Source organism: Atractosteus spatula, chromosome 1, assembly GCF_055471065.1.
Source record: "Atractosteus spatula isolate fAtrSpa1 chromosome 1, fAtrSpa1.hap1, whole genome shotgun sequence".
NCBI classification, from domain to species: Eukaryota; Metazoa; Chordata; class Actinopteri; order Semionotiformes; family Lepisosteidae; genus Atractosteus; species Atractosteus spatula.
The window spans coordinates 51,807,694-51,830,395 of record NC_142706.1 but is presented as its reverse complement, the minus strand read 5'-3'; the positions used below and the strand labels follow the sequence as shown (position 1 = coordinate 51,830,395).

At 42.0% G+C, this 22,702-nt stretch overlaps 1 protein-coding gene across 15 annotated transcripts in view; it reads right to left on the bottom strand.

Moving 5' to 3' along the window:
- gab1 (GRB2-associated binding protein 1) overlaps nt 1–22,702 on the bottom strand; it is a 93,814-nt gene that overhangs the window by 54,306 nt on the left and 16,806 nt on the right. Inside the window, exon 1 of one of the 15 annotated variants that reach the window (XM_088910166.1) lies at nt 19,212–19,251. The exons of the other annotated variants lie outside the window; for them this stretch is intronic. The gene's annotated coding sequence lies outside the window, so the exon portion shown is untranslated. Of the gene's footprint in view, nt 1–19,211; nt 19,252–22,702 lie in introns of those variants that run through there. 15 annotated transcript variants of the gene reach the window in all.

The window sequence follows — 22,702 nt, the reverse complement described above, 5'->3', positions numbered from 1 at the left end:
TTCAAAATCCATTCTTGGATCAATCAGCTACCAGGACACTTCCAAGAGGCAAGGAACCACATTTCTGACCTTTTGATGTTTAAAGTGGAGCAGAGAGAGTCATTTTGTTTTTGTGAATCAAGGCCCAGTTCACATCCATTCTTGAGCCCATCCAACCCGAAGTAAATATATAAAATTTACAATCTAAAGCAAAGTTTTTTCTTCAAATTTATTTCAACCATAAAGAGCACTTAAACAGTTTCCGGCTAGTAAACTGGACTAGCAGCTCAGCGCTGTTTCACATGCAGGCTTGGGTTATCCCCTTAGCTGCTATGAGTGGGATTCTCCAGCCCGTGGTCATAGCTGTACAACATTATAGAGCCCTTTGAGCTTCACACTTCTGAAGGCTTCATTGGTGCAACTAATCCCTGCATTCATACTTTTCTCGGGCAAAGCCCTCTATCACATTCAACAATGCTGTGACACTGCAAAAGTAGGATAAAACACTGATAAATGGTTGTGATAATTCCTGGTGGCCTCTCTTTTTTCCACAAGATTAGGGTTAACTCCATCATAGGATGCAAGCTGAGCCAAATCACAGAGAATAAAGAAAACAAATACTACGAGCTGATGTGTTGAGATAAAACGTCTTCATGAGTAAAATGTAACCGTAACACTTAAAATGGTCACTACAGTATTATTATAACTTATTATATACTACTCGCGCTCTGGAAGAGGAGCATCTCTCCCTGACTTTTCCTTAGCCTGCATTTTTTTAACTAAGACATTTTTCCTCTACCTCTGCCTTCACACTGGTGATTCAAATACTTGGTAACCCACCCTGTTGTGTGTATCTTTGTAACTTGTAAGATAACCTCTAACTCAGATCATTTGTCCTTTCCCCCCAATGTCCCACTGCAGCCTAACCCATTGTAAAACTGCTTTGACTCAGTGTTTACAAAGACTAGACGCTTTAAGATATCTAGGTTAGGAGGTTCACCAAGACACACCTTCCTCCAGTAAACAGGCTAAACGTTTTAAAAACCATCTGTGTGACTCTCCCTGTTCTGAAGTTAGAGTTTGAACTACCTGACCTGGGAGCTGCAGCTGCACTGACTCATCTCTGCTTGACCGTTTTCAAAACAGCCATTCTGCTAGTGACTCTAACAGCACTTGGAACAAGGCCGGCTGAACACAGGGGGAGGGGGTCATAGATATTAATGAGGCTCTCTATAAATAGCACTTGAAAAAAAAAGGTCATAAATACACCCCTGCAGTTTCTCTTGGTTCCTGCCAAAGCTCCCATAGAAACTTCCTCGGATTTATCAAGTTCGTACACGGACACACGTTCCTGCCTTGCTGAGCAAAGGCAAACACGACTCTTTTCAACAAATGAGACGTGCTAAAAAGTACACTGTACAGCAGGCAGTCTTTCATCTGCTAATGAAACACACAATCTCTTATACTTCAAGAATATGTCCCAGGGTGCATGTTATGGTTATTTGTTTAATTGAATAGGCAAGTTACCGACATTTAGCTGAAAACTACCAGCCTGTATGCACTGCTCAGGCAAAAAAAAATACTAATTGATGGTATAAAACTATGCAGCACCTTGCAATGTGCAAAACACCTCACTTAGGAGGTCAGCACAGTAACCTTAATTCCAGTGTTTATTATTTTTTCTGTTCAGCTTACAAATTGAATAACACGCTAAACACGCACTCACAATTCATTCTACTCATGCAAACAACTCACACAGGGTGTGAAATCAAAAAGACATTAGTCGAGAAAATATGACTTTACAATTTAACACTGTCGGATGAGTTTTACAACGTACTAATATAAAGGGAACCTGCAGCTAAAAGGCAGTATCATGTCTTACATATCACCTGGAAAGGAAGCACCCTAGTGAAATAAAGCAGATTAAAATAAAAAACACTGCAGGAGAAAATACGTATATGTGCCGTATAACTGTCTAATATAGTCATTAAAGTAGGCCAAGATAGGGGAATATGCATCTTTTTAATTAATCAATAAGGTGAAATAACAGCAGTCAATCCAGCAGCTTATGCAGGGGATCATTTTTCAAGAGTTTCTCTCAACTCTGAACTCAATAATTCCAAACGTAACATGTTTAATCCTTTTAAAGAAATTGGATGGATATTGGAAATTTGCCCACTGGCAATAGATATGATTTACTATATGTTCATCCTGCAACATATTCATTCTGCTCTTATTGTAAATATGCAACATGTTATTTATAAAGCTAAAATATAATCCATTGAACAAGAAGCAAAAGGCTTCTCTGATCTTTAAGTTAAGGACTCAATTAGAGTAATAAAGAGGAAATCTCTTGATTCTGCTTATGTTTAAATTCTGCTAAAAGGGAGGAGGCAAAATGCCATACAAAGCTAGCTTTATCTCCAAGACCTTCCATAACGTCTTCCAATGCCACAATTAAAATCCTTCTCCAGACAAAACATTAACAATCTGTGTAAATTACAATAAACACATCTTCATTACTACACCTACATTATTACCCACACCAATGTTTTTTTGTCTTCGCACACTGCTTGTCTGACTTGCTTTTTATGTTGCTTTTTTATGTTATGGACGTTATTTAACTTGTTGTTGCTGCTGTTCTGTGTATCAGATCATAAAAGCAAAGCATCATTTCACTGAACTTGTGCAGACGACAAAATAAACTGAACTGAAAAACAACTGAAAGAAATAACAAAAATGTTCCTCAAAAAGAGATGCCCAAAGGTGCAGATTTATTTTACAACAAAGGTCTTTCCTGTTTGTTTTTTTCCTATTTCAGTTGCGGTTTGGTTTGGCTTGGCCTGGGTCCTCACACCTGCTGCTGTCTCCCAGGCTGGCCTGAAAGCCTGACAGCCTCACTGCGGCATGAGCAGTGCTCAGTACAAGGCCGAAACAAAAAGCAATTACATAAATGACACAGTTTAGAGGGTGAGACACAATGGTCCCCTGGAAAACCGAACAATGAGCAATTTTCAAACTGCAGAATAAAAAAATATCACAACACTGGATCTAGAGGACTGACAGCAGTGCCCTTGGAAATGGACAGCGGAGGGGGAGCTGGGTAAAGGGGAGGGGGGTGGGGGCACAAAGGTTCCTCTATGCTTTGTCAAACAGCTTGCATAAATCACTCTTTGTTATCTGAAAATGTCTGAGATTCTTATGGCTGTTCTATATTTACGTCGCCGTGCGCAACCACACTGGTGCGCTTACTCTCTGACGGCCTGTGATGTTCAAGTGGGCATGCCTTTACTTTGCTGATGTATTTCAAGCGTTCGTAGCTTACTCCTGGCACCGCCTCCACCTCACAGAGGGGGAAAAAAAGCACCGTCACAACTACCTACGCCAAGTATTCTTCGTAAGGCACACGAACGTTTCACTGGGGGGGGGGCAGCATCTGACGTGCAAAGCAACAAGCCTCACGCTGTGCGGTGCGATGGCTGCTACGGTGCCCACAGCCATGCATCACTTACTGCCCCAAAATAAAGTCAGCTCTAATGTCAAACCAACTGCTGCTGCTTCAGAGAAGCTGATGTTCTTTGTAATGTTTGAAATAGCAGGCTAAATGATCGCTAATTTCTTAATCTTCCTTGAGAACTCTTCTTATATAAAATCTAGCAATGAGAAAGCATTCGTAATGCCGAAGAGCTCATTCCTGAGCACGTTAAGGGCTAGGTTTCGGGAGACGGTAGCAGTTGGAGGAGGAGGAGCTCGGTCTCTGGAGAAGTAGACGCGAGTGTGAAAGGGCAGACAACAAGGGCTCCACGGCAGGTGCTGAACTTTAGAAAAACTACAACACCCTGAAGAGAACAGAGAGGTAGCGGTGATTATCATCCAGATCGAGTCAGGCCACTGAGCAGTACTGCGCAACAAAGTCAAGGTGCAGACACAGCAACAGCTCTCCTTAGCGGTGTGAAAAGGGACACTGACGCCCAGATATCCCTGTTCAAAAGATCCTTTTACAAAGACTTAAAAACCGGTCTGTGAAACTGGGACTACTTTTCCCCTTTAAAGCTCTGCCAGCAGTTCTATCACCCTGCGACACGACTGGCAACCCACTGAAGCTAAGCAGGCGTGAGCCGGTTCAGTACCTGGATAGGAGACCTCCTGGGAAGAACTAAGGTTGCTGCTGGAAGAGGTGTTAATGGGGCCAGCAGGGGGTGCTCCCCCTGCAGTCTGTGTGGGTCCTAATGTCCCAGTATAGTGACGGGGACACTATACTGTAAAAAAAGGGACCATCCTTCTGATGTTATTCCAAAGTCCTGACTCTCGGTGGTCATTAAAAACCCCAGGGCATCACTCTAAGAGTAGAGAAGTTACCCTGGTGTCCTGGCCAAAAATCCCCTTGGCCTTTACCAGTCTTACCCTCCTAATAATCCCCATCTATGAATTGGCTGATAGCTGACGTGTGGTGACTGTACTGGAGCACTTTGGCTGCCGTCGCATCATCCAGGTGGATGCTGCACATTGCTGGTGGTGGAGGGAGTCCCCATTACTTGTAAAGCACTTTGAATGGAGTGTCCAGAAAAGCGCTTTACGAGCATAAGGAATTATTATTATTAAAGCTATTGTTATCCCATTTAATGCTCTTGGATGTAACTAGGGATTTCTAGGCACTGTGAATACTGAGCTTTCACCTCAGGTTTAGTTTTGTCTCTTGGGTAGGGGAGGGGGATTAGAGTCATGTGCTTTCTAGTCCATTTTACTCTACAAACACCAGGGTGAGCTCTGTGCCCTGGGATGCACTTCAGATTTTTGGCAGACAATAAATTTCAAACTTAATCATTACAGGGCAGCTATCCAATAATCCAATATTTAATAAACTGTTTTTAATTTGTCAGAACCTCCGAGGTTTATGTTGTCCCGGAAAATTGGCGCTAACAATGTTATTAAACCAAGGTTGAAAACTAGGACTTTGAAACTACAAGTCTCCTTTTCCCTACATAGGAAGCAAAACGGACAACTGTTAGGGCCTGAGACCTTCCTCAGCATGTGGGACACAATTGTACGAGAGGCCGACACTGGGCTTGATCTCCGAAAGCCAGACCCTGGCCTCTCTTTGACCTTTCAGACAAGGACAGCAGAGCTCTTCAAGAAAGCCTCTCAAAAACACAGGCTGTCTGGTGTGCTAGAAGACAAGGAACTCGCTGAATGCCAGGAAACAACATTTTGTGAATATTTTGACTTAAAAATGTTTAGACATCTGAGGGCTACATCAAGTGACCTTGATTTGTACCACCTGGGCTGGTCAGAAGAAGACAGAAAATACAGCTGAAGGTCCTCGAGGGACCCTTAACTCAAGGGCATGTTTGGATACGTAGATAGTTGTGCTCATATTTGTTTGCAGGCTGATACTATTATCTGCCACTGGGCAATATCTGTTGGTGGTCAGACTGTTCTTCTGTAAACTTTTAACAGCATTCAAAGTAATGTTATTAGTGAAATAAATAATTCTACTTGATGATCAACCCCTGGAAAACATCAATGATTGTAAACATGTTGGTACAGTACATACAGTAGAAAGAAATCTGAGGATCATAACAAGACAGACTTGGAATAAGGGTTATTAGTGTACATACAACACCGTAAGGAAGCCACACCATTTCGGCTGACAAGCCCTTTTCGGGTGTGAAGACAGCTTAACAGTGGAAAATGCCGTTTTTTTTTACTTTTCAGTATTTGGAATTAACCTTTACTTGTTCCACTACAACTTTAATAGTTGAACTGACCCCCCCCCCCAAAATGGAGCGGCGCAGCATGTAACTCAGCTATTTTGTGTGGGAGCTCTCATACTGAAGAAATGGATGTCATTTTAATAAAATGCAGAATATATCTCCTGGACACCCTATATAAATACCTTGATGCTGATTCAACAGATAAAGTAAGTTGACATGCAGCCAACACCTGTAACAAATACATACATGTACACATTTCAAGTATAGACTTTCAGGTTCTAGTCTTAACATTTACTGCGACGTTTGAGCTGAAAAACAAGGACTTTCAGTCAGCATTGAGGCAGTTATCTTGGCAAAACTCCACTGACTATGTAAACAAATACCACTTTTTTAGCCATCTTGCATTTCCCCATTGTCTCCATTGTCAGACCTCAGCTCCTTCCAGTTCAGTAGTGCTGCTGTTTATGGTGCCGCAAGACAAGAACAGGAGCCCTTGTAAGAGCTGCAAACCTCAAATACCAATTCAAATTGGAAACATTTGCAATACAACTATTCTATCTTAAATATTCACGCCACATTTACAATATGTTCAGCTTATGGCTCAGAACCATGCGAAGGTTGCTAGCTATTTAACAGCAGCTAGATAATTTCAGAATCTGTTGTATTCACAAACAAAAGAATCTAACAGTGAAGGAAAGCAAGACATTTTACTTTTCACATGGGATGTTTTCAAATGAATGGCTTCTTACAAAACAATATCTAAAAATAAAAAAGAACTTAGTCGTTGCTGTATTTCAAAATATAAACATTTTGTCTCACTAGTACTTCCAAACTAAGCAATTATCTTTTCGCTGCCGAATAACAGTGAATAATCCAAACTGGTTAAAACACTGGTTAATGTGAAGCAGCAACGGACCTCCACATTCGCCACAAGGTGAATATCAAGCAGCTCGGTTTTCATAAAATATTACCCCACACAATAAAGCAGAGAAATCTAGACTAGACCTGTTTCAAATCTGAAAGGGTCACAAAAGTAAAACCCAATACATGAAACCAAGCCTATGAATGTAATGGCATTATTGCACTGCCATTTTCTTCATGGAAGCATCCGTCTTAAAAGAGTAAAAACAGTAACTTCTGCGGTTTCTCACACAACACCCACACTTGTCCTCTCGACTGCATGTTGGAGAACAGATTGCTGAATTCACAGGGGTAACATACCTTTTTTCGGAAATGAAAAACACAAAGGGTGGGTCAGGTCTGTTTATTCAGTTAGCTGCTCACTTTAACTTCTGTCTGCAGCCAATGCCTTGAGTTTTATACTGGGCCCCAGCGTGACCTCTCCCTCCACTCACTTCCTCAGAAGTGTAATCAGCCTTCCCAGACTCCCTTCCAGCTCCCATGAGTCACCGGGAGTGTAAAATCAGTGGGGGCACAACAGTTACCCACACAGCTGCACACTGATAGTGGACATGTCTGCTCACACTGGCATTCTAAACTATCCATCCATCCATTTTCTATCTGCTTGAACCAAGACAGTGTTGTGGGAGAGCTAGAGCCTATCCCGGCAAGGTACAGGCACAAAACAGGATCCTCCCTGGACAGGCCCAGGGCACACACCGACACCAACGTGCACACACTCACACCAGGGTCAATTTTCCCAAAAGCCAATTAACCTACCAGCATGTTTTTAGACTGTGGGAGGAAACCGGAGCACCCAGAGGAAACCCACACAAACAATGGCAGAACTTACAAACTCCACACAGATAACACCCCAGGAATAGAGCTAAAGGCTTCAACCATTCGAGGTAAAAATGCTAAATGCTCTGCCAATTAATATAAGCTAAAGCAAGGGAGCCAATTGCAGTAAGTACAGATGTGCCCTAGGGACTACTCAGATTTCAGCTACTGTGCTGTCCCTCCAGTACTGCAGGTTTTTCTACAGGAATCATACTGTGGAAGAGGTGTGCCATTAGTCTTATCCTTTCGGTGCAAGAACATCAATCGCCAACATTTAACTCCTCTTTTACAAAGAAATAAAATATCAATTTCTAGATTCAGTAAGATAAAAATATCAAGTGCTTAAAATGGCAACATTAGATGTTGGATTGCAAGTCATTCTGAAGACGTACAGTACACAAACATCTGAATTTAAACACTTTAAAAGAGACAAAGGTCATTCCTCATAATCTATTTATTCAGACTATTAGAAAAGGATAAAATTACTTTCAATTACTTTTGAGAACTTTTAAACTACAGAAAACTATATAAAGATGTAACCTAGAATAATGGCATGCTCTTCAGAAGTAATGCATCACAAATGCAGGAATGCGAAATCTTTCCTAACCAGCAATGTGAAGAACCTGGACTATTCTTCTTGAACATTTTCCCCATATGCTATAAATATTACAAAGAATAAAAAATATTTTCACTGTGAGTCCTCCCGAGTTTGAGATAACAATAGCAATTGCTTTTTAAATTAAATTGTGTAAACCTAATCCCATTTCAGACCCGATTTCCCCAAGCAGACAGGCAGGTTCACAGCTTACTTTTCCCAGACCTGCATTCTCCTCCTGCACCATCACCGCAACCCTCAGATCATCTGGACATCCTAGGAGCTGATGAAAGTTTCCTTGGGCATGGTTGCCTGATACGATTGAGCAAGAAAACACTAACAGACTTGCGGTGAGTGGGAGTCTGCCGATTCTTACACAGAACAGTCATCTCTCACTGCCACACAAAGAACATTCACTCTATCGCGTGCTGCACTGCTGGGTAAGACAAGGAAATAATAATCAACAGTATTTGTTTCATCATTTTCATCGAGAGCTACTGTAGAGCGCATTAATATTATTTACAGTATAAATGTTGGCAGGGCTATACTCAGTTATGGGCCTCACACAATTAAGGGAACCTTTCGAACTTGGAGGCAACTAAGGTATACCACAGCCCAAAGAGACGGACAAACTACTATACCCGAATCGCAGAAAAAAGAACAGAAATAGTACGGGAAACTGAAAAACGACAAAGAATGTACAGCAAAAAAAAAAACATTTACAAGCTTCGTAACCATTTTGCACTGCCTAACAAGACGTCTCCTGTGTCAGCCTGTATTCGGGAACAGGGCAGCTGTTCGCTCGTGCAGTCCGATGGAACGACTCAATCCCTGAGGGGCGGGAAAGAGCGTCATCGACAGTCTGGGGGGGGGGTGGCAAGAAACCACTCTGCCCCCACAAGGTCGATTCCTTGCTGGGGCACGTGACAATGACATCAGGCAAATGTAACACAATCAGCTCCCTCTGCCCCCTGGCTCTTCAATTAAAGGAGCTTTCAATCCAATTTTCTGACCTGAAATGCATTGCCAAAAAAATGTTATTTGATTTGGAGACAATCGGGGAGGTCTACTCAGGGCCTGGAGTTGCACGTGGCCCAGTGAATGAGTCCTAAGTGATGATGATTCAGAGAAAACCCCCTACTGTCCTGCGTGTGCAGCAGAGACAAATGGAGATCTGTGAAAAACAACACCACCAGTAGCTGCTCATTAGGGTCCCAGCTCTGAAAAACTACCCAGAATCCTCTGTCAAGATGCTAAAGTACTTACCCACCCCACCCCCAAAGCTACACCTTCATTGTTATTGTCAGAAAGGCAGACCCACATTATTGACTTCTTATACGAGGATACTTCTGCAAATATCCAATTCATGTTCAGTTAGACTACTTAAAAATATAACTTTGGTAAAAAAAATAAAACTGCAAGTTTGAAGCAAAGCCGTGAGAGACCCCTCTTTCATAATGGAAAAGCCTGCAAGACAGTAGGAGAGGTGGCCAAGACCACAACTAAAGGCAAGAGCACTCACTCTCCTGGTACAATGGATGTATTGGCTCACAAAAAAGTGATTAGTTCTTTCAGGAAAAAGCTTATCAAGAGCAGCCAGCAAACCCTGCCAAATTAATGTTGTTCCCTGCCTTATTAAAAGCTAAAAATGTTAAACTACTATACTGTCTGATACATTACATAATGCAACACGGGATGTAAAGCATTGTTTGTTTAAAAACAAAAAGGCAATTGCATAAAAAAATACACAGCTGCTCTATTCACATATTAATGAAGAAGCAACAACATAAAATTGAATGTTAAAGCAGCAAGCACATTCTGAAAATCACCTGTACATTTTAGTTCCAGAATAAAACTCTGGCACACCCACACAAAGCTCACAGCCCTCACATATAGATTGTCTACATCATACCACACCACAGGCCCTCAGAACACAACACCTACCCTCAATAAAACCACAAACCACGAGTGACAGCACCCGCACAGTAGGGAGCACAACGAAGCTTCACTGCAACACTGCTGGAAAGCACAATGCACTTTTCTACACAATGCTGTCATTAAAATGTTGTTCCCGTCAGCAAAAACCGTACAACCAAAAGAAAAACTTAAACTGTGACATGACATACTCAGCCTGTAAGGACAGCCATTCAGACTGAATAATTAACAGGTCTCAGAAACAGTGATCTCCAGTGATTTCTAGCAGAGAATGCAAAGATCAAAGAACGTGGTGAACAGGTGGAAAATCGGCACACTCGGTAGATAAATCACCGCTTTAACACCATCAACCACACACAAAAACAAAAATGACAAATTAAAAACTGTACACCTCCACACAGGTTGCGACAACTTTAAAAAGTAAAAGCTGCAGTCTGCAAGAATAAAGACCCTCAAGTCCTCTCTTTGTAAAGCTATTTCCACGATGACATTTTCCACAAGACCTTGTACTGACTTTACCATTCAGCACACCTCACCTCTACAGCTCATGACTAAGGCTTACCCTCCATGTCCATGTCTGTGAGAACAGAGACGGAAGACGAGCTTCTCTTTCAAAAAAACACCGTTTAAATCAGGACGGGAGGCTCCGCTGGAGCCCTGCTGTAGCACGACTGAAAAACTCCTCGGCGTTGTTTTGTTTTCACTTTCTGATGGGAGGAGACAAGTGCATTAAGTCAGGGGGTCATTCTGCATCATTTATTGGCATTTAGAGATCAATAGTCCTGAATGACAGACCCATGGGAATCACAGGCTCCGATATAGGAAAACCTTTTTGGTTATTTTTTTTAGCAGCACTCAAACGTTAAGTCATGTTAACTTTAATTCTCATCAATCCCTCTTGAGGTAGACTCGCACAAAAGATGAAGTATTAACCGTGAGGGTTGAAAGATTAACTCAAAGACCTAGTATGCCTTCAGCTGTGGGCATGAACTAGCACCTCAGTGACTGACAGACTTTCTCTGTTACCTAGCACTGCCACAAGTGTTGCCTGTAGTGGGGCTCCTAACACACAGCAAATGGCCACAGATTCTGTTTTCCAGGAAACAGTGTCTTTTTTTAAATCCCAGCAAAAAAAAAAACAAGGAAAAAACAAACTCAGTGGAAGTTTCCACTTCTCGGGCTTTTATCATCCTGGTCATCTGTGTTCCTAACACACACACTAGGCACAAAATTTCCTGTTTTCCATCCATTGTCACATCAGTCGGTTCTGAAGGCTGTCATTTCTAACTTTAGATCTGAAATCTGACCCTTAACCAAACAAGAAAGAAACGGCAAATAACTTCTTACAAGCTCTGCTGCAGAGAGAGCCCTAGGAGGACATAAAATATCTGATTACTTTTGATGTCAGATCAGCTCAAATCAAAACCTGTGCACTGCTCCACAGGCCATGCAGATTCTAAACACTTTCAAGGTCTTTGTTTTTACGAGAGAGGTCTCGGAGAGCCAAATACAAATATAGATCTCTGTAACCCATTTGAAAATGTTAACCCACTTTTGGTACTGAATAGCAGATGGTAAAGGTCTCTCCCTTATACAAATACAAGAGGAAGAAACCCTGACAAAGCAAAACTCAATCCTGCATGCAGCTCCATAAACACAGAGGTGGTGTTTTTCAGAACAGGACAATTTCAAAAAGGCCTCTAAATGCAGTCCAACATCGCTAATGGAGAGAGAGCATAGCAACAGCCTCACAGCAGATTTTAAATGAAGACCTGTACTCCATGGTCACAGCTGATAAAAAGGCAGTGATATATTTCAAGTAAACCGAAGGGTGTGCAGACCCAGTTTACCTAGGGTTACCGTCTCTAATGGCTTGTAGTATAGCTGGACTGGACCTATTTTAACTGCTGCAGCCATTTCATTCCACCTTTCAATCATATTCCACGTTGGTGTCGGGACACAGCCTTTACCGAGTATCAGACAGACTCGTTCCTGCAGTCATGACACATAAGAACACTGACAAACAAGAGGAGGCCCTCCAGCCCATCTAGCTCACTTGGTTTTGTGGTGCTAACTGATCCAGGCTTACCCAGCTATTTCTTCAAAGAAGCCAAGAACTTTGAGCTGACTTCTTAAAACAAAGTTCCTATATCAAATAAAGTATAAATCATGCCCTTCCTGGTAGATGACAGGAATTGTAGATGACATCTTGAAAATCTTTTTTGAAATCTTGAAAGTCCATTTTGTTGGATTCTTCTATTTTTATACAGATGCTCGTTTCTACTGAAGCTCTACTGCACTCTACCACATACTATATACATTTCATCGGCATTATGAGAGAAAAGGGCTGGCTGTGCATGTCAGTAGCCTTGCTTAAACCCCACTAGTGAACAGCTATACACAGTAATCTTCCAGAACAAGAAAATAAAAGACAAAAAATACCATTTTTTATAAAAAAGCACTTTCACAAGACAAATCACTTAACAAAAATATAGAAATGATCGAAAAATAGAATTAAATGTATAGTCTCACAGAAATCTAACTGGGCATTACACCAGAGGCCTCTTCTCCACAGTGTTTCTATAATGGCTGCTTGCAGGGAATGTTCAGATTGCAGGACAGCGGATCGGCACTTTCTCGATAGATTTCCTGCCTCACCAAAAACCTTTCAAGTCACAGAAATATCACCGCACGGCGTAAACGTACACTTACAACACGCTGAACAGCTTTTGAACAAAAACAGTGCTAAACAGTGCTTCGCTTCTCCATGAGCAAAACTCAGGTCCCTTCAGGAAATTCTACAACTCCAGAAATCAATTTCAAACACCGGCGAAGTGAACGAGTGAGAGGAGGAAAGGAAAATCCTGACGAACAGCCCAGGAATTGGGGAAAATGAAGTGTGCGGCAGTTTTTTTTACCTTGTTTTGCTGTTTGCTTGCAGGGAGGATCGATAACGCGCGCTGGAGCCTGCGTCTGGCTCCGGAGCTTGCTGTGCACTGTACGGTCTGGCTACTTTCCTGTCGGCTTTCCATCGCCGTCTACAACACCCTGCTCCAGTAACCCCTGACCCACAGGAAGTAGGCACAATGGACTGAAAATAACAGAAACCGTCCCCTCCATCACGCTTCAACAAAGAGCAGGCACACAAATATGGATCGCACTGCTGGGATACTAAAATATCTCCAGCACTGAGAGCAAAAAGCCCGACGAGGCAGTAATGACCAGCGCAACCCCACCCCTGCAGGGCCTGAGCCTTGTGCCTGTGACACCCATGTCCGGACATTAGGAGAGGACCCCGATGCGTCTGTGGCAGCCCCGACAACAACAACAGAGTTTGAAGACCTGTAACCAAGGCCCTCTAACTCCACTGCATGGACCAAACTCTTTGAATGATTCTGGCCACATGATTGGCTCGTTTTAACTTTCTCTGCCAAAAATCTGGATTCTCATGCTTTAGCTTTCAGCTGGCGCATCTAAACGAATTTAAACTCAGGTGCACATCAGAGTCATAATTCCCTCATGGGTTCTGCAGTTGTTTTTAGGGAGAGAGGCACAAGCAGAAGAATGCGCTACTTAAAGACTCCTAACGTCACTTGTGATATGTCCAATAAGCCTACTACCCCTCTGCATGGTGCTGTATCATTTAATTGTAATTCACACATTATGTAGCAAAGCCTCTGAACAATGCTGTGATAAAATCAAAGTTTGTTGGGATAAATGTAAAAAACAATTTCATACATCTGACAGTCTCGGGGTGCATCACAAGACAAGTGTTCTAAGATGATCTCAGCATCTTAACAGGGTTCAGGCTGTTCCTGTTTTCACAGAAGCCAGAAACTGGAAGAGGAGGCTCAGCCCCACTCCATTTTCCAATATCAGCTCACAGCAATCCTGACTCAGGATGCTGAGAAAACCCCTTGAAGACGACAGATGCTCCTGGAGCAAGACTGTGGAGCCCCAGAGTTTCAGGGTCTCTGGCTGAATTTAGCCTTAAACTGAAGCTCCATCTGGCTGCTGGGGTTGGCTGCCAGGCTGGCAGAGTTTCCTCGAACAGCTTGCACGTCTCTGCAGACTGGCACAGAAATGACTCTCATGCCAAGCAATTAACTGCAAGGCTAAATTGAGCTACACGTACCTGTCAGGTTGGAGCCCACAAACAGCACTTCATGAGGGACAGTAATTTACTGCGACTACCAAACCTAACCTTCACAATATCAAGTCTGAGGCTGAAGGCACACCAGGCTTTTAATTTGGAAATTAAAAATTAATGGAAAAAGAACTAGCAAACTGGCTATACGTATATTTTTTTTCTTTGCCCAGTTCACCCTTTATAGCTTAAAACTTATTTTAGACAAAAATAAAGAACGCTTGCATATTGCAGGAATGTTTCCTGCAATATGCAAAATGTTTTCAATTTTCTCTGCACATCAAACGTACCCATGATGAATATTCAGAATGTTATTTAGATTGTCAAATTAAACCCTTAATTATAAAACGCGTGCATATTGGTTGATTGGATGCATAAAATTCCGGGTTACACATATTATATATACATCATCTAGAACAACAAGTGAAATGCATTCATACAATAATGATTCAGCTACAAACACTAACCCAAGAATTCAATGAGAACAAACCATGTGTGTGCCGAGAAACGAAAAAATGCAGTTTGTTCATCCATGTAGCGGATGAACAAGTGCCGTACGATTCACATCTGGCTCTTGGGGAGATAGACTCTGTCCAGTTCTCACCTCGATTCCACAGTCCCGTCATTTTACATGACTTTGCACTTCCAGTAGGCCAGAAGCCCAGATTCAGAGTTCACAAACCTTCTACCCCATAAAGGGTTAAAATCAGAACACGCCTGAGAACTGGAAGTAAATGTTAGGCCTCTCAGTAGGTCCTCAGAATACATTCAAGCTTCTAAATGTACAGAGTAATTATACTCCGTATAAGCAAGCCCCAGTCACCAACGTCTGTGCCAGCACTGCTTAAAATGGAACCTGACCTGTTCTAACAAACGTCTATCGCAAAAGGATCACAGGTGCTGACACCGACTGCAACTGCTCACAATTAAATACTGCGTTTTAATGACTACAAGCCTGACAGGGCGTAACACAAGAATACACTCTTCTGTGACACAACAGTTGCTTCCCTGAAAGAGGCAGCTGTACTTCGCTGTGAATTTGTTTAATAGAATCAAACACTGAGCAGTAGATCCAGACAATGGAAAGTCATACTGCATTGCTTTTAAATTGTATTTTTAGCTCATAAAATAACCAGAAAGACCTGTCCTGACCTGCAGTTAAGACAGCTTGGAGACAAATTCACTCTTGGCTTATTTAATTGTATAGTTTATATTGCTGCTTGCCAAGATAATTCTGTCACGATACTTTTTTTCTCTAGTTGACAGTGATGTATACATAAGCTACTGCAAGTCTTGATATTTTTCAGTTACAATCTGTGTAACCCTACATTTTGAGAAACAGGCTTCAGGTGTCTTTTATTTTCTAAGAGACGGGCCTACTTTCAGAGTCCACCAGCTGCAGTCAGGTGTGTTTCTGTCCAGGGACACCACATTAATTCTTACAAGTCAAATAGCTGCAACTCCAGAACCATGACTTCATTTTATAGCTCTCTGCAGCCATGTGGGCTGGAAAGTTGTTGCCACACCACATTAAAAATAGCTGGACCCATTTAGAAACATGTGCAGGCCCTCTGACACGCTGCTTGTGACATCCTGTTTTGTTTCTGAAAGAGCACGCTGTAAGTTTAAGGGCCTTCCACTAGGCTGGAGAGCACTCATTTGTGTGCAGCAACACATCCAGTTCTAACCTTGGAGAACAGCCTTTCCTCTTCTTATTGCTTATTGCAAATGCTTAAACACAAAATCTTAAGCAATTCAAATGCCACCACTCAATGACAATAATTATAAGAATAATAACTGAATGTTTTGCATTTGAGAACAAAGAGCCAAGCATGTCTCTGAAGCTCCACATGATCTAAGGATCTACTCTGCCGTGATCTGGAGGAACAACACTTTCCCTTTTTTACAAACCATCTCGCCTGCATTCACTTCACTGAGGAATCAGAGCACACTTTCAAAAAAGGAGCTGGACCTCAGAAAATGGTCTTACACCTGTAATGTACACTCCTATGCTTAGCTTTTGTATTTGCTACATTCGTAGTCCTCCTCCATTCCCACAGTGGTGGACTAAAAGGAAACAGCAGAGCTTTTAGCTGAACACTAAATATTGGGGCTTCTCCTGCTGCAGATGAAATGTTATTACTCTATAAGTCTGCGGTTTGACAAAGAGGCTCAACCACACTACCGGATCATTATCCTGGCTCCCCTGACGGGCTAAAGTATCCATATTAAAGAGGCTAATCCGTTCACTCTGATATATCAGTGCTCACAGCCCCAGAAAGAGGTGCTGGGGAGGTTACAACATTGAACAGAAAGCAGATCGGATTTCCACCATCATCATCATCACGACACAAAGCAGGGTTTGAAAAATTTCACCCGTTTGTGATTTCCAATACAAAATAAAGAACCCCCCCCCAAAAGATGAAAAGGGTTCTTACTGTTACAAGCATTCACAATATACAACAGAAGGGTCCAAAAAGCAATAGAACTATTACACCTGCTTTTAATACCTATAGTAAGACACATTCACGTTTTATGTTTTATTTCTCATTAGAAGCTATAAAAAGCAAGAAAATGCAGAATACCCGTAAATGTCCACAGCAGATAAAAACATTCTCTGAATTTCTAAAATATTCCGCTGAAGCAGGAGATAAACTGAGTTTCCTGGCTTGCTATTTATATTTTCTTTATACACTGCATTAAGCAAATGATTTACAGTTTAAGAGTCAGACAGACCTGTAATTACCAACCCAAACTTGCCTACAACACTGACACATCCACAGTGCTGTCCTCACATTACCTCTACATACTTTGAGACTCAAATTAAAATTTTACCAGTATATGCACAGTTTTCTTTTCTGCCCTGTTTTGGTAGCCACTCACTTTCCTGCCATCTAGGATACTAAATAGTGAAAGAAAAGTTAAATTGACTGATAATGTACACTGTGACCCATTCAATACCAATTACAGATTTTACCCCTTAAGCCCTAATTCAGCCATGAAGTTACACTCACTGCAGTTGTGCTGTGAAGCCAAGTCTCATCTTCACACCTCTTAAAATCATGAAACCTTACTAATAGTGATGCTTCTTGGTTTTGTACCCCCCAAAATTGTACAATTTCAATGAGCAGTTCCTCAATGAGAGGAAGAGACACTCTCAATAACTGGATGTGTCTGTTTCATATATTGACTTATCAAATACTGTAAACAAACATCCAACTATTAACCCATAAAGAAAAACCTTGCTTTTTGAATATGCTTCTAAGCCAAAAAATCTCAGACTCATTAATCGTATTAAATCTTATCAGTAGTACTCAGCCATTTTCTAATCACTTTTGCCCAGATACAGACTTAGCTCAGTAGACTTAAGATGTACTCTTTCACCTGCTCACAAGCTTCATTGCTAATGCCAGATTCACAAGACGCTATGCAAATATCTTAAACTGATACATCACCTTTCAAGTGCCACCTTTCTATGACCAAGGAAAAATGCCAATTTATTCCAAGTCGTCAGTTTTAATCAAATACAACTCAAATAAGTGTACAAAAACTTCACACTTGCAGATATCCAACCGCTATTTTCTTTTCGTCCAATAGATCTTTACCAGTTTTTTACATACAGGTATCAATATCAAAAGCGCACAGTACAAGTATCATAAGAATCTCATTTTTATTTTACATATTGGAAAAGCCAAGAAATTACAAACTCTCAGAGATACCGACCAATAAACAAGCAAATATATTTGGTCTTGTGTTTGAGAACTGACGGTGAGCTACAGATTAAAGTCTGTCACCCGAGCGTTTAAAGAGCAGCTCAAAGAAAGATCCCCGAAAAAGACAAAGCTTCTGGGTAGCAAGACAAAGGCTGGGCTGGCCGGAGGGAACAGACTTCAATGTTCGTGGTCAACGTTTGCAAGCCGTTTTGGCGATTTCGGAGGTCAAGGTGCAGCGAAAGGTCATCTGGGTGGTATGTAACCCATCTATGCCCCGCTAAGTCACATGCATTTGACAAAGCAGCATCTTTCAAATTCAACACATTCCATTCGCACAGCAGCTCCGTTCACATGACTGAAGTGTCCCTTCAACATTCTGACAAGACCAAACAATTGCTCTTTTAGTTCTGCGGTCTGTACAACTACTACAATGTTTAATGCCATCACAGACCAAGAAAAAAAGAACTGGATTACACTTCAGGCTAACCCTTACCAGACACATCCAAATTCATTCTAATCTTTCATACCCCCCTAACTTATGAGATAAGGATCCGTAACCAAGAATTGTCCTGAAGCTGTAAATTAAAAACAACAGAAAACCACTTCAGAAGCTTTTTTTGGGGAAGTGGTTGGTCATGGTTAATTGCAGTGGTTTTTCTTGACTGTGGCAAACCTTTTTAATAATTTGGAGACCCTTATTAAAGAGCTGATCGTTACCACAAGCCCACCTTCAACATTTAAATATCAAAAATATCAAAAAAGGTGAACCGGGAGCCGGGGGTTTGGGGGGGTTATTTCTTCCCTTTTTAAGTTTTAAACACAGAGATCACACAGACTAAGTCTAATCTCTAAGAAGAAAAAAACGAGCCTGCAAAATAAAATAAAATCAAAAAAGAAATGTAAAGAGATTTCAAAAGACTTTGATATATCCTACATTTTCCCTTAGGTGTTCTAGGCTAAATCTTAGGTAGGACAGAAGATACTAATAAGAATCACATATTGAGGTACACTTATGTTATGCAGGAAAGAGGAACATTTGCCGCTACTGAACCCTGCCAAATCCTTCCAAAGATACTGTTCACTGGATCCACTGAGTCTGTCCGGCTGATAGCAGGGGGGGAAACAATACTCAGTTGGCATTACCTGAGTGCTACGTCTGGCCACAGACCTGAAAAGGGGTAGAAAAGAGCTGGTTTACAAAACACAGTGTTAATCTTCATCATCAAAGGCCATCTGCAGCGCTCAAGAGAGAAGACCTGCAGACCAGAAATTCTTCAACCGAACACAGATGAAGCAGCAGATGATGTTTTCCTGTTGATTAAATTCTGGACTTGTGTGCCAGGAATAAAAGCAAGCAAAAAAAAATAAATAAAAAGGAAGCTACTGACCTTGATTTGCCAATAGAGTTCAAATTCTCACAACTTGAAAGGCGGTCAATAACGACGAGCAGGAGCAGACACCGCACTAACACAGAGCAGCAGCGTGCTGGACCATTGCAGTGGGACAGACAAACAGGGGAAAAACTCAGGAGAAAAGGCTTCAACCAGGGTATGACGAGGTCAGCAGAAGAGCAGGAGCCACAACTGCAGTTCCCATCACACAGAGCAGCACAGTTCCGTATCACAGCCCTCGCAGTGAGCATCTGCAGCTCAGTCACATATCCAGCAAGGAGGAAAGCTTTCTCTTTCCCCCTCTCTCTCTGTGCCTCCCTCTTTAACTATCTTCTCTGGCTCCAGTCCAGCTTAGTGATATCAATGGCTCAGTTCTAATGCAATATAGAGGGGCTGCAAAGAAGAGAAGCAACAGAAGTACAGTAGCGGCTCACTAGGGAGTACAAGTGAGAGCAGGGGTCTGGAGTTACCAAGTCATGAATACGCAGAGAACTAACCATTACGGGGGGCCGTCTCACAGTAACCTGAGAAATTACACGGGGCACCGACGGTATTTCACAGCTTGTCTGCAGCCCTGCCTTCCCAAAACCACTCGGGGAATCTTCAGAGGGAGGTAAATACTGTGCTCACAGTCCAGCAGGACCTGTTCATCTGAGGAGCGCTCTCTCAGAATCAATGCATTTACTGTAGCAAGTGCATGAATAACAAAAGGTGGCGGCAAAACTAATTCAGGATTGTACAAAATCTAAAAATGTAGCAGGGCTGCACTGCAGATCACATGAGAAGCCCTTGTAACTTTTATAAATGTGCTACTTATAAAAGGTAGCCGAAGTGTGGATTTTGTTTTCCTGTGGGACACTGGAATTACAAGCAACATTAAAACATTATGGATCTTTTTTATATCTGTAAGATGTATTATTTTTATCTATGGGCATAAACTTATGGGTGGCATAGCTGTTAGCAGAAGGTTATATGTACAAATCCCAATTACAGTAACCAATAAGCAGTAATCTTGAACAAGGCACTTCGTTCAGTTTGCTCCTGTAAATGTCAGGATCTCCTCAGAACTCAGGTTCTCCAGACAGCTGGGCATAGTCAGGATCTCCTCAGAACTCAGGCTCTCCAGGCGGCTGGGAATAGTCAGCATCTCCTCAGAACTCAGGTTCCCCAGACGGCTGGGCATAGTCATGATCTCCTCAGAACTCAGGCTCTCCAGACGGCTGGGAATAGTCAGTTACCTCCACAGGCTGGCAACCCTTGAGGCCAGCTGCAAGCGGGCAAGCATGCGCCTCTCTTCGCCAGCGAAGCTCTGGTGCAGGGCTGTGTTCCCACTGATGTCAGGATCTCCTCAAAACTCAGGTTCCTCAGATGGCTGGGCATAGTCAGGATCTCCTCTAAACTCAGGTTCCCCAGATGGCTGGAAATAGTCTCGATCTCCTCTAAACTCAGGTTCCTCAGATGGCTGGGCATAGTCAGGATCTCCTCTAAACTTAGGTTCTCCAGATGGCTGGAAATAGTCACGATCTCCTCTAAACTCAGGTTCCTCAGATGGCTGGGAATAGTCAGGATCTCCTCAGAACTCAGGATCCCCAGAAGGCTGGGAATAGTCAGCATCTCCTCAGAACTCAGGATCCCCAGAAGGCTGGGAATAGTCAGCATCTCCTCAGAACTCAGGATCCCCAGAAGGCTGGGAATAGCCAGTTACCTCCACAGGCTGGTAACCCTTGAGGCCAGCTGCAAGCGGGCAAGCATGCGCCTCTCTTCGCCAGCGAAGCTCTGGTGCAGGGCTGTGTTCCCACTGATGTGTGGAGACAGGGCGTGTCGGCTGAGGAGTCCACCTACACTTCCTGTAGGAGGTCACGGGGTGAGCAGGTATGAAACGAGACGTGCAGAACGCACAAAAGGGGATTTCAAAATTGGGTGGTCAGGATGAAAAATAATTGACGTTTCTGAATTTCTAAGCAAAAGACCAAAACTGTAAAAGGTTTGTTTTTTTCCATTAAAACCGGGTTTGGGTAAGTCTTACAGTATACACTACACATGGCACGTTTCACCCTACCCTCTAATATTATTACATATTTACTCTGAGACGTTCTCAATAAGCAACACTAACAGGGTGTTATTTTTTATATTAAAATATCAAGTACTACATTTACTACGGTACTGGAATTTTGGTTAAGAAAGCGATATTTGCCTAATATTTGGACTGTTAAAGCAATATTTGGGTGGTTAATTCAGTTCCTTTCATTACGTTTTCATAGCCTTTTGTACAAATCATGTGTTATTTGATTGCTTTGAATTAAAAATGAACATTAGATTTGTACTTGAGCTCATCAAATGTTTGTGTATTGAGAGATTTTGTTCTTTTAATCATTAAGTACTTTGTATCCACAAATAACTGCGCGTCTTTATGCTGCAATTCATAGTAATGATGTTCAAAGCCTATGAGTTAATGAATAACTCAGCATATACAAAACATTCATATTTGTTATGTCCTCATGGGTTATTAATACACCAACATCTTTTGTTCCGATGTGATGGGTGTGAGCAGGTCGTAGCTGAGCCGATTTTAACACATGGAAAGAAAATGAAAAGAACCACAAGACAGAAAACCGAATTCTGAAATGCTGTAAATGCTACCCTGACCAAAAAAAAGAACAAACAGAAATTAAACCAAGCGCTCGAGTGTTGCTCAAAAGGATTTAAAAGGAAATGTGGTGCAACCGAAGGAGGTTTACCATGCATTCAGAGAAGAGGGCAAATGAGAGCACCCAGTGTAACTACAACATGCGCTTGCTGGCCTGCCATCTGCTAAGCATTAGTGGTTCACAGGAAACTCTACTGCAGATCCTCTTGGGCTCTAGGGAGCACAGCCATTCCACCCTACACTGCAATTTGCAACATCAAGAAAACAGAAGTCTTACGGAAACTTCAGCAAAATTCCTGCATGGAGCAACAACCTAAGTGTAGTCAGGGCAGAAGGAGGGTATATATATACAGTGGACATACAAAATCTACACACCCTTATTGAAATTGCAGGTTTTTGCGATGTAAAGCCAGAAATCTAGATAAATCATGTCGGACAGTTCTCCATCTTTAATGTGACCTTGGAACCAACAAAATTCAAGAGAAGAACAAGTAGATAATTATTAGGAAAAGTAATTGAAATTAAAAAACCTACAACACCCTGGTTGCATAAGTGTGCATACACCCCCACCCAACTAATACTTTGTGTAAGCAAAGATGACATCTATTAATGAAAGAAAGAACTAGGAAATGAGTCTCCTGTGTGACACCCCAAGGAGATTCTGAGTCCACCCATCCACCATCACAGCTCTAGGTGCCCACTCAGACACCTGTGATCAATCCAATCCAGAGCTTGGCCAACCTGAAGTCATGGCCCAAACATCACATTCGTAATGAATACTCTCATACAACATTTATTTGTGAGCATAACTGGGCATCAGGAAAAGTCTGCAAACCCCGTC